Source organism: Lissotriton vulgaris, chromosome 1_1, assembly GCF_964263255.1.
Source record: "Lissotriton vulgaris chromosome 1_1, aLisVul1.2, whole genome shotgun sequence".
Taxonomy (NCBI): Eukaryota; Metazoa; Chordata; class Amphibia; order Caudata; family Salamandridae; genus Lissotriton; species Lissotriton vulgaris.
This window is the reverse complement of record NC_141685.1, coordinates 838143057-838155555: the sequence shown is the minus strand read 5'-3', so window position 1 is coordinate 838155555 and position 12499 is coordinate 838143057. Positions and strand designations below refer to the sequence as shown.

Here is a 12499-nt window from a genome sequence, read left to right as displayed (position 1 = left end):
TAAACCCATATGAGTTACAAATGTCTGCGTTAATGCATAGTATTTGGATGCTGAAATCAGCAGATCAGTCCCGGTGAAAGTGTGGGTTAAAATGAGGCATTACATCAGGAGATGGGCATGTACTTACCAATAACCCAGTAAATCCTCATTCCGTAGTGGAACGTACAGTAACAACTTGACTTGTAGTGCTGAAATTCAGTAGCCACAATACTTAATTTGTAAGTAAACAAGTGCCATGGCCCAAAGATTTTGCTTAGGTTTTCATTCTACCTCATGCCTCTTTCTACCCCCACACCCAACATCTCCTGTCATGTTGGATCACTCTTTCTGGTTCCTTTTCATCCCTGTTTTTGATGATGATTTTGGATTGCATTTCTTTGGCTTTATAGAAATGATGCAGATCAAAACAAGAATCAACGTACAGTGCAGGTGTCGCAAGACTGAAACCTGTTTAATAGTTCATTGCTGATCAGAGACATAATCCAATGAAGCCATAATGAGTTAAAAAATTAAGTCAAAACCAGGCACCCTGGATATAAAGCAGAAAGCCTCTGATATCTTACATGCCTGGGCAACAGAGTAGCAGGTATCTTTGGCATAATGTGGAATGCTTTCACTTTCAAATTGTGCTTGAGACATTTGCAAAATGTGTAAATGTTGAACTACCCAAAATGTATGCAATTTCACAGTATGCCCTTTTACGTTGTTTTTTCGCTTTCTGAAGACTGCCTCTAGCAGAAAATGTTCCACCGAGAGATATTTTCTGTTCTACCCACTCAACGGCTGGTATCTGCAGTTTCTTTTCTGTGCAAGGTATGCCTTTGCTGGAAACCTTCTTGTAATATACAGGCAACCCATCTTCTTGCCATTCCTGTAATTATGCACACATATCCTTTTATAATCAAAAAGTCACCGTATTTCAGGGATATTTGGCTATTCTTTGTGGCAGATTCAACTCCCAGAAGTGTGCTGTAACTGACCACCTAGAACACAGATGACCATGGACCTAGAACCCAGATGACAATGGAATTATTCTGTTTTCGCTGTGATCAGATTCATCCAGCGACATTCACCCCTTAATGTAAGGCAAAGGAATGAGCACATTCTTATAGCTATGTTTAATACAGGAAGAAAGAGTCATAGAACAATTACTTGTTATTTATGTAGCATTCCCTACTACCGATTTGCTGTTTCATATTGCTGTAAGTTACAAGTGCTGCTATGGCAATGCATGCTGTGGACTATAAACGAAGGGGAAGAGAATGGGCTTAAGTCTAATTTCTGGTCATGAGGGACAATAGGACCTGGGAATGTGTGGCGAGGGGCACACAGGTTGATTAGGAGCAAATGGTATAGGTTCTGTATGGCCATGAAAGGCAGATTGAAACGCATCTTAATGTCTTACTATGGACTTTTCTACAAAGGTTTGAGAATGGCATGATTTAAACATGGCAGTGTAACTTCATTTGTCTACACCTTATTACAGTTTATTAGGGGATATCTCACAAATTAGTGCATCTAGGTGTATATATCCGCATCATTGTTCTAATACCCGCTACTAGGGCATTCTTAACTTGCATAGAATTATAAAATGTGCACATGAACTTACTTGTAACTTTGCAGCTCCTATATAGTTACACTAACTTTCCCCAACTTTACCCCCACCCTGTCCTCCCACCCAGGTGTGTCATAGTAGTCACCTATCTATCTAGCCGATTTAAAGGCATTTCACTCCTAATTTGTGAGTCTCTGGAATAAACTCAGTAGTCTTCTTCAGACCCACAGGAGGTTTGTCTAACAGGGGGTCATTGCTTCCGTTAAGTCTGCTACAGGAGAATCAGTCAACTTCATCATGGATCTCTCCCTCCTGGTCTCTCCCTCCCGGTCTCTCCCTCTCATGGTTTTGGGGTTCTTTAACAAGTCCAGCAACGCTGTCCATGCTCTTGCTGTCTCCAGCGACTTCTCACTTTCCGACAATCTAGCTATTTGCAATCGAACAGAACTTTTGGACTCAGCCCATTTAATGAACTCCTTTTTCCACCTATGCAAGCTAGGGCCATCCCTCGATTTCCAGTGACTCGTGATATCTCTTTTAGCCAAGCTAGCCCAAGGTCTTGGAACCTACTTGTTATTTTGTTCTTAGCAGAATGGGGAAACGAATGTAGAAGGCAGTAATCAGGAGTATTTACTATCACTTTTTCAGTCATTACCGCCATTATCGTGGTTACCTCCTCCTAGAAGTCCCTTATGCTCGGACAGCTCCAGAACATATGTAAGAATTCAGTCCCTATTTTATGGCAGCGCGGGCAAGCTGCTGTTTTTGTATTGAAATATTTATTAATCTTATCTGGCGTAAGGTAGGCCCTGTGCAGCACGTAAAAGTTTACCCATTGAAACCTTGCATTTCTGGTGCTTTTCCATGCTCTTTCCATCAGTGTCCCCAATCCTTGTCTGCTATGGGTTTGTCCAGATCTGCTTCCCACTCTCTAGGTACCTTGGTCAGGGGAGGGAGCGTTGTATATGTGAGTCGCCTATACATACATGTGACCGCCTTAAAGGTGCCCGCCGCAGAGACCATACACTGGCATCCCGTCGAGATCCCTGGCTCAGAGATTCCCTCCCTCCAATGTTTCCTCATGGCTGTCATAAGGGCTGTGTGTAATAGAAAGTCTTCTCCCGGTATATCATAGCATTTCCTGAGATCGTTAAATGGGATCAAAGGGCTCTCTTCCTAGAGGTCTCCCATTGTAGATATTCCCAGGTCTGCCCAAGCTCCTACTCTACGCCAGTCACCTCCGTGAGGAAGTGCTTCACACATAATCAACGGGATTTCCTGTGCATAGGGATGTGTAATCTTGGCTCATCTCAGGCTCTTTTTCCAACATTTAAGTGATGTCTTAAGGTCTGTAGAGAGCTCTTGGTCTCGGCAAGGAAGTCTCAGAATTATGCTCGACAAAAGTCGCAAGCTTGGGGTCTCTCCCCTCTGCTCTTCTGGCCCCCAAAGTTTGTCCACCACCCATTTCGTGAGCCATTGCAACTGTGCTGCTATGTAATAGTTTTCAAAATCAGGAGCTGCTAACCCTCCCTCTGCTCTCAGCCTCATAAGGGTATTGAGTGCTACCATCTACCGGGTACCCAAATGAATGTCGTCACCAACGATTTTGGTTGGTTGAACATTCACGTTGGGATCCAAACCGGCAGTACTGCATATTAATACAGTAGCCTTGGGAGCGTCAACATCTTTAGGAGGGCAACTCTACCCGCCACCGATAGAGGCAGGGTCCCCCAAAAGTCAAAGCCGTTCTTAACTCCAATTAGGGCCCTTCCTACATCCCCTTCCAATAAGTCACCGGGAGAGTGATAGATTTGGGTGTCTTGGTATGTCAAACAGTGGGATTCCCACCGCACTCCCTCCGTTTCTAGTGGGTCAGCCCTATCAGCTCTGACTGGAAAGAGAGAAGACTATGCCCAGTTCACTTTTAGGCCTGCTACTTGCCCCAGATCATGAAGAAGTTCTTTTGCCCCTCTGAGTGCTCCTCCCACATCTGCCAGGAATAACAGCAGGTCATCCACATATAGTGCAATATGATGAATCTGGCCGGCTTCCTCTAACCGCTGAAAATATTGATCCGTACAGGATCTGGCTGCCAGCGGCTCCATGGCCAAGGCAAGCATTACGGGCAACAGAGGGCATCCTTGTTGCATACCTCGCTCTATGCTACAACTCTCAGAGATCAGTCTACCCATCATGACCCAGGCAGTAGAATCTGCATATAACAGAGCCGTCCACTTAATGCAAGACCTAATCCAAATCTCTTCATCACCTCGAACAGGTAAGCGCATTCAAGGCTATCAAAGGGCTTTTCAATATCTACTGCAAAGATGGTCTCATCATCCTCATAGTTGGATCTCGCCTCTAAGATCCAAAGAAACCGCCTAATGTTTAACGTAGTGTTTCTGTTGGGAAAGAAGCCCGCCGGGTCCTGGTGTATTAATGTTGACATATGATCGAGAAGACGGGTCGCCAGTATTTTATAGTTTAGATTAAGCATAGACAATAGCCGGTAGGCTGCCATGTCCCATGCTGGTTTTCCTGGTTTCAATAATGGAATAATTACCACCTCTCTCATTGTACAGGGAAGGTGTCCCTCCTGCACCGCCTGGTTGTACAGTTCTACCAGTTTAGGAGCTAAGTAGTCAGCATAGGACAAGTAGAACTCCACCGGGAGTTCATCTGAACCTGGCATCTTTTTTCTGGCCAAATTCTTTATGGCTCCCCTCACCTCATTCAGCTCTATGTCACCCCCCAGATCCTTTGCTATTTCTTCTGACACAAGACAAACACCTATGCACACTCTAGTTATTAAACAGTAATGTCAGTGTAGACATATGGGACAATAGACACAAAGCTTATCGTAATCAAACAAGTCAAAAATAATTTGTGCTCTTGAAATTTTGTCGTTTTGGAAAGGTGTCTTTAATGTTCAACAGAACCAGCCGACACGTGTTTCGTTGCACAAGGGACAGTCTTCCCGCGACTCCTCAGGGCTCAGAAGAAAAGAAGTGACGTTGCGAGAGTCGCTCTGTCGGTGATACTTCCGACCCGACAGGGCCCAACACTGTTGATAGGTGGTGGTAGGTCGAGATTCTATTACTCTATGCCACTTAAATCTGAGGTGCAAGAGAAAGTAGGTAGATTTGGTAGTGGAGGACACTCCAGTAGCGCTGGATGGGTAATCAAGGATTCTTTATGAGTGTTCGCTAATACTGTCTCCACGGTGAAATGGGCAATGAAGGAACCAGTGGTGATCCTTCTGAAGAACGGCTTGCATGCTCAGACGGGTGCATCCTTCACCGGTTCTTTGTTCTGTGTGCCGAGTAGGGTCTTCTGACACCACTGGGAGTTCTACAGCATTTAAAAAGTCGGCTAAGTCTTCAAGTGTTGGGGACTGCTTGCTCTTACATAAATTCATATAGAATTCAAAGAATCCATTGTTAATGTCCTGCTGGCAGTAAAATGTTTCTTCTTCTCGTCCCTTTAGTTCTAGTATCACCGACCCCCTCGTCGCCGGATTGGCCAGCCAGGCCAGCAGGGCTCCAGATTTGTCCCTTTCACAATGGGCCCTAGTTATATAGTTTTTAGAGTCAAAACAGCAGAGCCGTTCACGTGTTCAGCCACCGCCTCTCTAGCTGCCTGTAGTTCCTCTTGTTTCTCTCTCCTTTCTGACCTTACCCTCTCCAATTCTTGAATTCTCTGCTCTGCTGTTATTGTGTCTTGTAGAAAGGTCCTGCGTGCCCTCACTGACTCATATACACCGCCCCCGAATAACCGACTTAAATGCATCCCACTCTATTAATTTAGATGACGCTGTGTTTGAATTTTCTGCTATATATTGTCTAATAGCAGTACCCACTGTTGTTCTGGAGACCTGATCCTCCAATGCTTCTGGTTTCAATCGCCAAGTCAGGATTTTAGGCCTCTCACAGGACCAAGTTATTCCCAGTAATACTGGGATATGATCTGATATTGTTCTAGAGAGGTATTCGCTCGTTTGTACACTTTCGTGAATGTCTGTAGAGCATAATATAGAATTCAGTCTAATATGGAGTTCGTGTAATGCAGAAAAGAAGGAATAGTCCCTGTCCCCAGGATGCTGCGCCCTCTAGGAGTCCACCAACCCCACTTTAGTTGCCAGTTAAGGTGCGCTTCCACTATTTTGTGTGCAGAAGCACCTGGGAGTGGCAGATGTGATCGGTCCAACCCAATATCAGTGACACAGTTAAAATCCCCTCCTAAAATTACCGGGACCGTCAGTACGGTGGCCAATGTTCTGGAGAGCTGGCCAGGAATCCGGGCTGCTCCCTATTAGGCATATGGAGGCTGCCCAGGGGGCTGTCTCTGCCATCCAGTTCACCAGAGACTAAGATGCACCCGCCATTCCGGTCAATCATTTGGCTCGTACATTGCAAGGACACCCCTGCTCTCACCCAAACCAGGACCCAAGTGCAAAACTGAATAATTAGGATAAAACACCTTTCCTCTCCATCTGCGCTGAAGTGCAGCTCCCTCCTTTGCTATAACGTGAGTTTCTTGGAGTAACGCAATCTGTACTCCCCTCCTTACTAGGTAAGCTTGTATCCTATGTTGTCTTGACAATGTATGCATCCCCCGTAAATTTCAAGAAATACATTTAAGATCTATGGGGGGGTACCATTGTATTAGTTGCAACATCTCGCCTGTGGTATCCCTATCTATGACACGCCTGGCACCAAGAAACAAACCCCCAGGTGGAACACTAAGAAAACCCTTACTCCGGCCTCCCCAGGAGAGGTGCAAACAAATGAGTTCCCATCCAAACTCGGAGTATTCTCCAAAACAATGTCCTCTTCTGGTGGTGGGGCTGTGTAGCTTACTCTCCAGACCTCAGAATTCCACCAAGCCATACCCGCAAAAATATTGCTAGTATGTTATCATCCCCGGAAATCAATGGCAATTTTAAAGATCCGGCCCCTAGGAGTTCTGACCCATCCCCCCATCCTGTTCGATCTCAGGCCCATCAGTAGTATCATTAATCATTCATTTCATCCATTCGATCTGTCCTATTCAAGCTATATCACCTGCTGTTTGAGGTGTGACCTTTGGTAAATCCTCATCCGAGTTTTCGTTAGAACTAGCAGCTAACGATCCATCTGACTTATCCTCATCTTGTCCAGTTTTGCTCGAAACAGGACTGGAGTCCCCTCTGATAAGTTCTGCCACCGCTTGCAGCGCCTTGCGCCACTCAGACCTGGCCTCTCTAGAGGATGGAGCACATGTCATAGTCTCACTGTGAGCTGTTACAGGTGTTCCGGTGAGGTAGCCCCTCCATTCTGGCCTCGATGAGTTTCCAGCCATTCCCATGTTTCCAGCGGTGTGTTAAATACTGCGTCCAGCTTGGCCTGGCACTCGCGATCGAGCCGCAAACAACATTGCGTAGGGAATCTGAAGTTGCCTCAGTTTCTTTTTAACAGCTAAGAATGAGGCCTTTGACGCTGTACGTCTCTCGTGAAGTCTGTAAAAATCATGATTTTACTGTTGTCTATCTGCAGCTCTTGTTTTTGACGAGCCTTAAATAGTACATGCAAAAACCACAGTTGATGGACAGAATGCAGAACAATGTCATACATTCACCCCAGTACAGAGATCTGGGCCTAAATCCATCGTTTTTTGCACTCCACACCACCCCAGTTCAGACATGGCCATATGCAAATCAGTCTGATCCTGTGCCTCATGGGAACAGTCCAGCCCGAACTGCCAAGCCATACCTTCCCTGGACCGGAAACAAGCTTCTGAGGACCGGTTTCTGGCATTCCAGCCGTCTTCAGCCCGGCTTGCTTGCATCCAGTGGTGTGGAGAGCATGGGACTCACGTCTGAGCATACCCATCACACTCAGGGTGACAAATGCAAAAACCACAGTTGATGGACAGAATGCAGAACAATGTCATACATTCACCCAAGTACAGAGATCTGGGCCTAAATCCATCGTTTTTTCGCACACCACACCACTAAGCATGGGCGAATTTTGCGAATCTACGTTTGCGAATTTTGCGAATTTACGAACTCGCGATCCGCAAAATCCGCGAATTCTCACGAATTTGCGGATTTTTTTTTGTGTTCGCAAGGATTTTTGCCAGTTCGCGAGGGTTTTGTACCAGTTCGCAATTGCGAACTTACATGTCGGCTCGCAACGGTCGCGATTATGTTGTTTCTACGTCTAGTTCATCATCACAGGTTCCCAGCACCCTATGTTTCAGCCCTGCCACCCTTTGTTTCACCCATGCCACCCTCTGGTACATCAATGCCACCCTCTGGTTCATCATCACTGTAGATTATGGGGGGAAAAAGCAAGCACCTGCCCTGCTTCAACTGACATGAATTAATTTGGGGTTGATTTATTAATGTGTCACTGTTTTAAAATTCCAGTCTGGCACCTGCTTCCTTATCTGTAATTTGCTTTCTGTTGCAGTGCAATTTTTTTTCCAGGACCTTTGTGGCCTACTTGTAGCTATTCTATGAGCCTGCTGTGAGGGTCAGAGCAGGGTCATACAATTGTTGCAACTAGCAACTGAACTGGGAATTTGCGGATTTTTTTTTTTGTGTTCGCAAGGATTTCTGCCAGTTCGCGAGGGTTTTGTACCAGTTCGCAATTGCGAACTTACATGTCGGCTCGCAGCGGTCGCGATTATGTTGTTTCTACGTCTGGTTCATCATCACAGGTTCCCAGCACCCTCTGTTTCACCCCTGCCACCCTCTGTTATACCCATGCCACCCTCTGGTACATCAATGCCACCCTCTGGTTCATCATCACTGTAGATTATGGGGGGAAAAAGCAAGCACACCTGCTCTGCTTCAACTGACATGAATTAATTTGGGGTTGATTTATTAATGTGTCACTGTTTTAAAATTCCAGTCTGGCACCTGCTTCCTTATCTGTAATTTGCTTTCTGTTGCAGTGCAATTTTTTTCTCCAGGACCTTTGTGGCCTATTTGTAGCTATTCTATGAGCCTGCTGTGAGGGTCAGAGCAGGGTCGTACAATTGTTGCAACTAGCAACTGAACTCTGGAGGGGCCCCAGTCAGGAAGCACTACAGGGAATGGTTACTAATGATGTGTTTGAACTTTTGCACCTGCTGAATGCTTTCACTTTTGCAAAACTCGTTTTTCTGCAGAACAGCATTACAGCAACTGTAATGCCCCAAACAAGCTTACTTGTGAAAGTTGATTTCTAATCCAAAAGTGATCCAAAGAAAGTCAAAAGGCCTCAAATCCAAAAAAGTGCAGGCAAATGTCAACCTGAGGAGTTATTCTGATAAAAATCATCATTTTCAGAAGGTCTATGCTGCTTGCTAGTGGATTTCGTGTGCAGAATTGCAATTTTTGTAATTTCGCGAGTGCGAGATTGTTGCTGCCCGCCGCACCTACATGTTCGCAATTGCGAACTTACACCGCATGCCGCAAAATTGTATCACCAAGAAAAAAAAATCTGCTGCGTGCGAATTTGCGGATTTTCGGTAAATTCACGAGCGTTCTCGGATTACGAATTTACCGAAAATCCGCAAAATCCGCTAGCGTAACGGATTTTCCGCCCATGCTTACACACCAACCCAGTTCAGACATGGCCATATGCAAATCAGTCTGACCCTGTGCCTCATGGGAACAGTCCAGCCCGAACTGCCAAGCCATGCCTTCCCTGGACCGGAAACAAGCTTCCGAGGACCGGTTTCTGGCATTCCAGCCGTCTTCAGCCCGGCTTGCTTGAATCCAGTGGTGTGGAGAGCATGGGACTCACGTCTGAGCATACCCATCCCACTCAGGGTGACAAATGCAAAAACCACAGTTGATGGACAGAATGCAGAACATTGTCATACATTCAGCCCAGTACAGAGATCTGGGCCTAAATCCATCGTTTTTTTGCACTCCACACCACCCCAGTTCAGACATGGCCATATGCAAATCAGTCTGACCCTGTGCCTCATGGGAACAGTCCTGCCCGAACTGCCAAGCCATGCCTTCCCTGGACCGGAAACAAGCTTCCGAGGACCGGTTTCTGGCATTCCAGCCATCTTCAGCCCGGCTTGCTTGAATCCAGTGGTGTGGAGAGCATGGGACTCACGTCTGAGCATACCCATCCCACTCGGCGTGACAAATGCAAAAACCACAGTTGATGGACATAATGCAGAACAATGTCATACATTCAGCCCAGTACAGAGATATGGGCCTAATCCATCGTTTTTTTGCACTCCACACCACCCCAGTTCAGACATGGCCATATGCAAATCAGTCTGACCCTGTGCCTCATGGGAACAGTCCAGCCCGAACTGCCAAGCCATGCCTTCCCTGGACCGGAAACAAGCTTCCGAGGACCGGTTTCTGGCCTTCCAGCCATCTTCAGCCCGGCTTGCTTGAATCCAGTGGTGTGGAGAGCATGGGACTCACGTCTGAGCATACCCATCCCACTCGGGGTGACAAATGCAAAAACTACAGTTGATGGACAGAATGCAGAACAATGTCATACATTCACCCCAGTACAGACATCTGGGCCTAAATCTATCGTTTTTTTGCACTCCACACCACCCCAGTTCAGACATGGCCATATGCAAATCAGTCTGACCCTGTGCCTAATGGGAACAGTCCAGCCCGAACTGCCAAGCCATGCCTTCCCTGGACCGGAAACAAGCTTCTGAGGACCGGTTTCTGGCATTCCAGCCGTCTTCAGCCCGGCTTGCTTGAATCCAGTGGTGTGGAGAGCATGGGACTCACGTCTGAGCATACCCATCCCACACGGGGTGACAAATGCAAAAACCACAGTTGATGGACAGAAGGCAGAACATTGTCATACATTCACCCCAGTACAGAGATCTAGGCCTAAATCCATAGTTTTTTTGCACTCCACACCACCCCAGTTCAGACATGGCCATATGCAAATCAGTCTGACCCTGTGCCTCATGGGAACAGTCCAGCCCGAACTGCCAAGCCATGCCTTCCCTGGACCGGAAACAAGCTTCCAAGGACCGGTTTCTGGCTTTCCAGCCGTCTTCAGCCCGGCTTGCTTGAATCCAGTGGTGTGGAGAGCATGGGACTCACGTCTGAGCATACCCATCCCATTCGGGGTGACAAATGCAAAAAACACAGTTGATGGACAGAATGCAGAACAATGTCATACATTCACCCCAGGTAAGAGATCTGAGCCTAAATCCATCTTTGTTTTGCACTCCACACCACCCCAGTTCAGCTATGGCCATATGCAAATCAGTCTGAGCCTGTGCCTCATGGGAACAGTCCAGCCCGAACTGCCAAGCCATGCCTTCCCTGGACCGGAAACAAGCTTCAGAGGACCGGTTTCTGGCATTCCAGCCGTCTTCAGCCCGGCTTGCTTGAATCCAGTGGTGTGGAGTGCATGGGACTCACGTCTGAGCATACCCATCCCACTCGGGGTGACAAATGCAAAAACCACAGTTGATGGACAGAATGCAGAACAATGTCATACATTCACCACAGGACAGAGATCTGGGCCTAAATCCATCGTTTTTTTGCACTCCACACCACCCAAGTTCTGACATGGCCATATGCAAATCAGTCTGACCCTGTGCCTCTTGGGAACAGTCCAGCCTGAACTGCCAAGCCATGCCTTCCCTGGACCGGAAACAAGCTTCCGAGGACCGGTTTCTGGCATTCCAGCCGTCTTCAGCCCGGCTTGCTTGAATCCAGTGGTGTTGAGTGCATGGGACTCACGTCTGAGCATACCCATCCCACTCGGGGTGACAAATGCAAAAACCACAGTTGATGGACAGAATGCAGAACAATGTCATACATTCACCCCAGTACAGACATCTGGGCCTAAATCCATCGTTTTTTTGCACTCCACACTACCCCAGTTCAGACATGGCCATATGCAAATCAGTCTGACCCTGTGCCTCATGGGAACAGTCCAGCCCGAACTGCCAAGCCATGCCTTCCCTGGACCGGAAACAAGCTTCCGAGGACCGGTTTCTGGCATTCCAGCCGTCTTCAGCCCGGATTCCTTGAATCCAGTGGTGTGGAGAGCATGGGACTCACGTCTGAGCATACCCATCCCACTCGGGGTGACAAATGCAAAAACCACAGTTGATGGACAGAATGCAGAACAATATCCATCCAGCAGAGCTCATGAGGTGATACCTGATGAGTAGTCCTCCTAACAAGGTGCTGCTTACATCTAGGGATGGACTTACTAGCTCGGCGGTTCAGATAGATTGAATTGATCAATTTTCAATAAGAAGGTTGAAAGCTAACTTCTGTATGACATGTTCAACTACATTGTGGCTTTTATTTCTAAACAGGAGACACCATCAATTCGGATGGCAATAACTTAATTTTTCCATCTCAAGATAATATCTAGTCTAATTAGTCAAGCTTAGAAACTAATGCATGTTGGGAACACTGGTTCATTGGTCCTGATGTCATAATGTTTACGTTTTGTGGCCACATTTAACTGCCCTAATACTTTATCTCCCTGGAGGAGCATTTCTTCCTGCAATCACCAAGCCTGTTGAATATTTGAGTGGGGGAGGGTGGGTGGTGAGAGGTACATTAGGGGGAAGGGTCTATTTACTGTGTTACTTTTTTGTATTATATATTTTTTAGTTGTTCTCATGACTTTAATGTTCTCATATTATTTATCGGCCCTAAGGTGGGATGTTCTACTTCAGAGAAAGCAATCACAAAATCATACACGTCTCACAAAAGATACGTAACAACACACCACTTTTCTGACTTGAAGCTTCTCCAGAACCATAGTGGGCCCTTACTCAAGCTCCATATTTACCCCAGTGGGGGCTCTCGCTCCCATGTGTAACAAAACAAGCTAGTGGCCCATGCTCCACAATGTTTCGTGGTTTATAGATGTGATACAAAATTTCTACCATTGAGAATGTTGTTTACAAACCGATACACTAATTTTGGGTGATGCATCAGCCACA

At 46.5% G+C, this 12499-nt stretch overlaps 1 protein-coding gene across 1 annotated transcript in view; it reads left to right on the top strand.

Annotated features, from left to right (window-relative positions):
• Positions 1-12499, top strand: part of LOC147747989 (guanylyl cyclase C-like) — a 679125-nt gene that overhangs the window by 428872 nt on the left and 237754 nt on the right. The window lies entirely within an intron of this gene.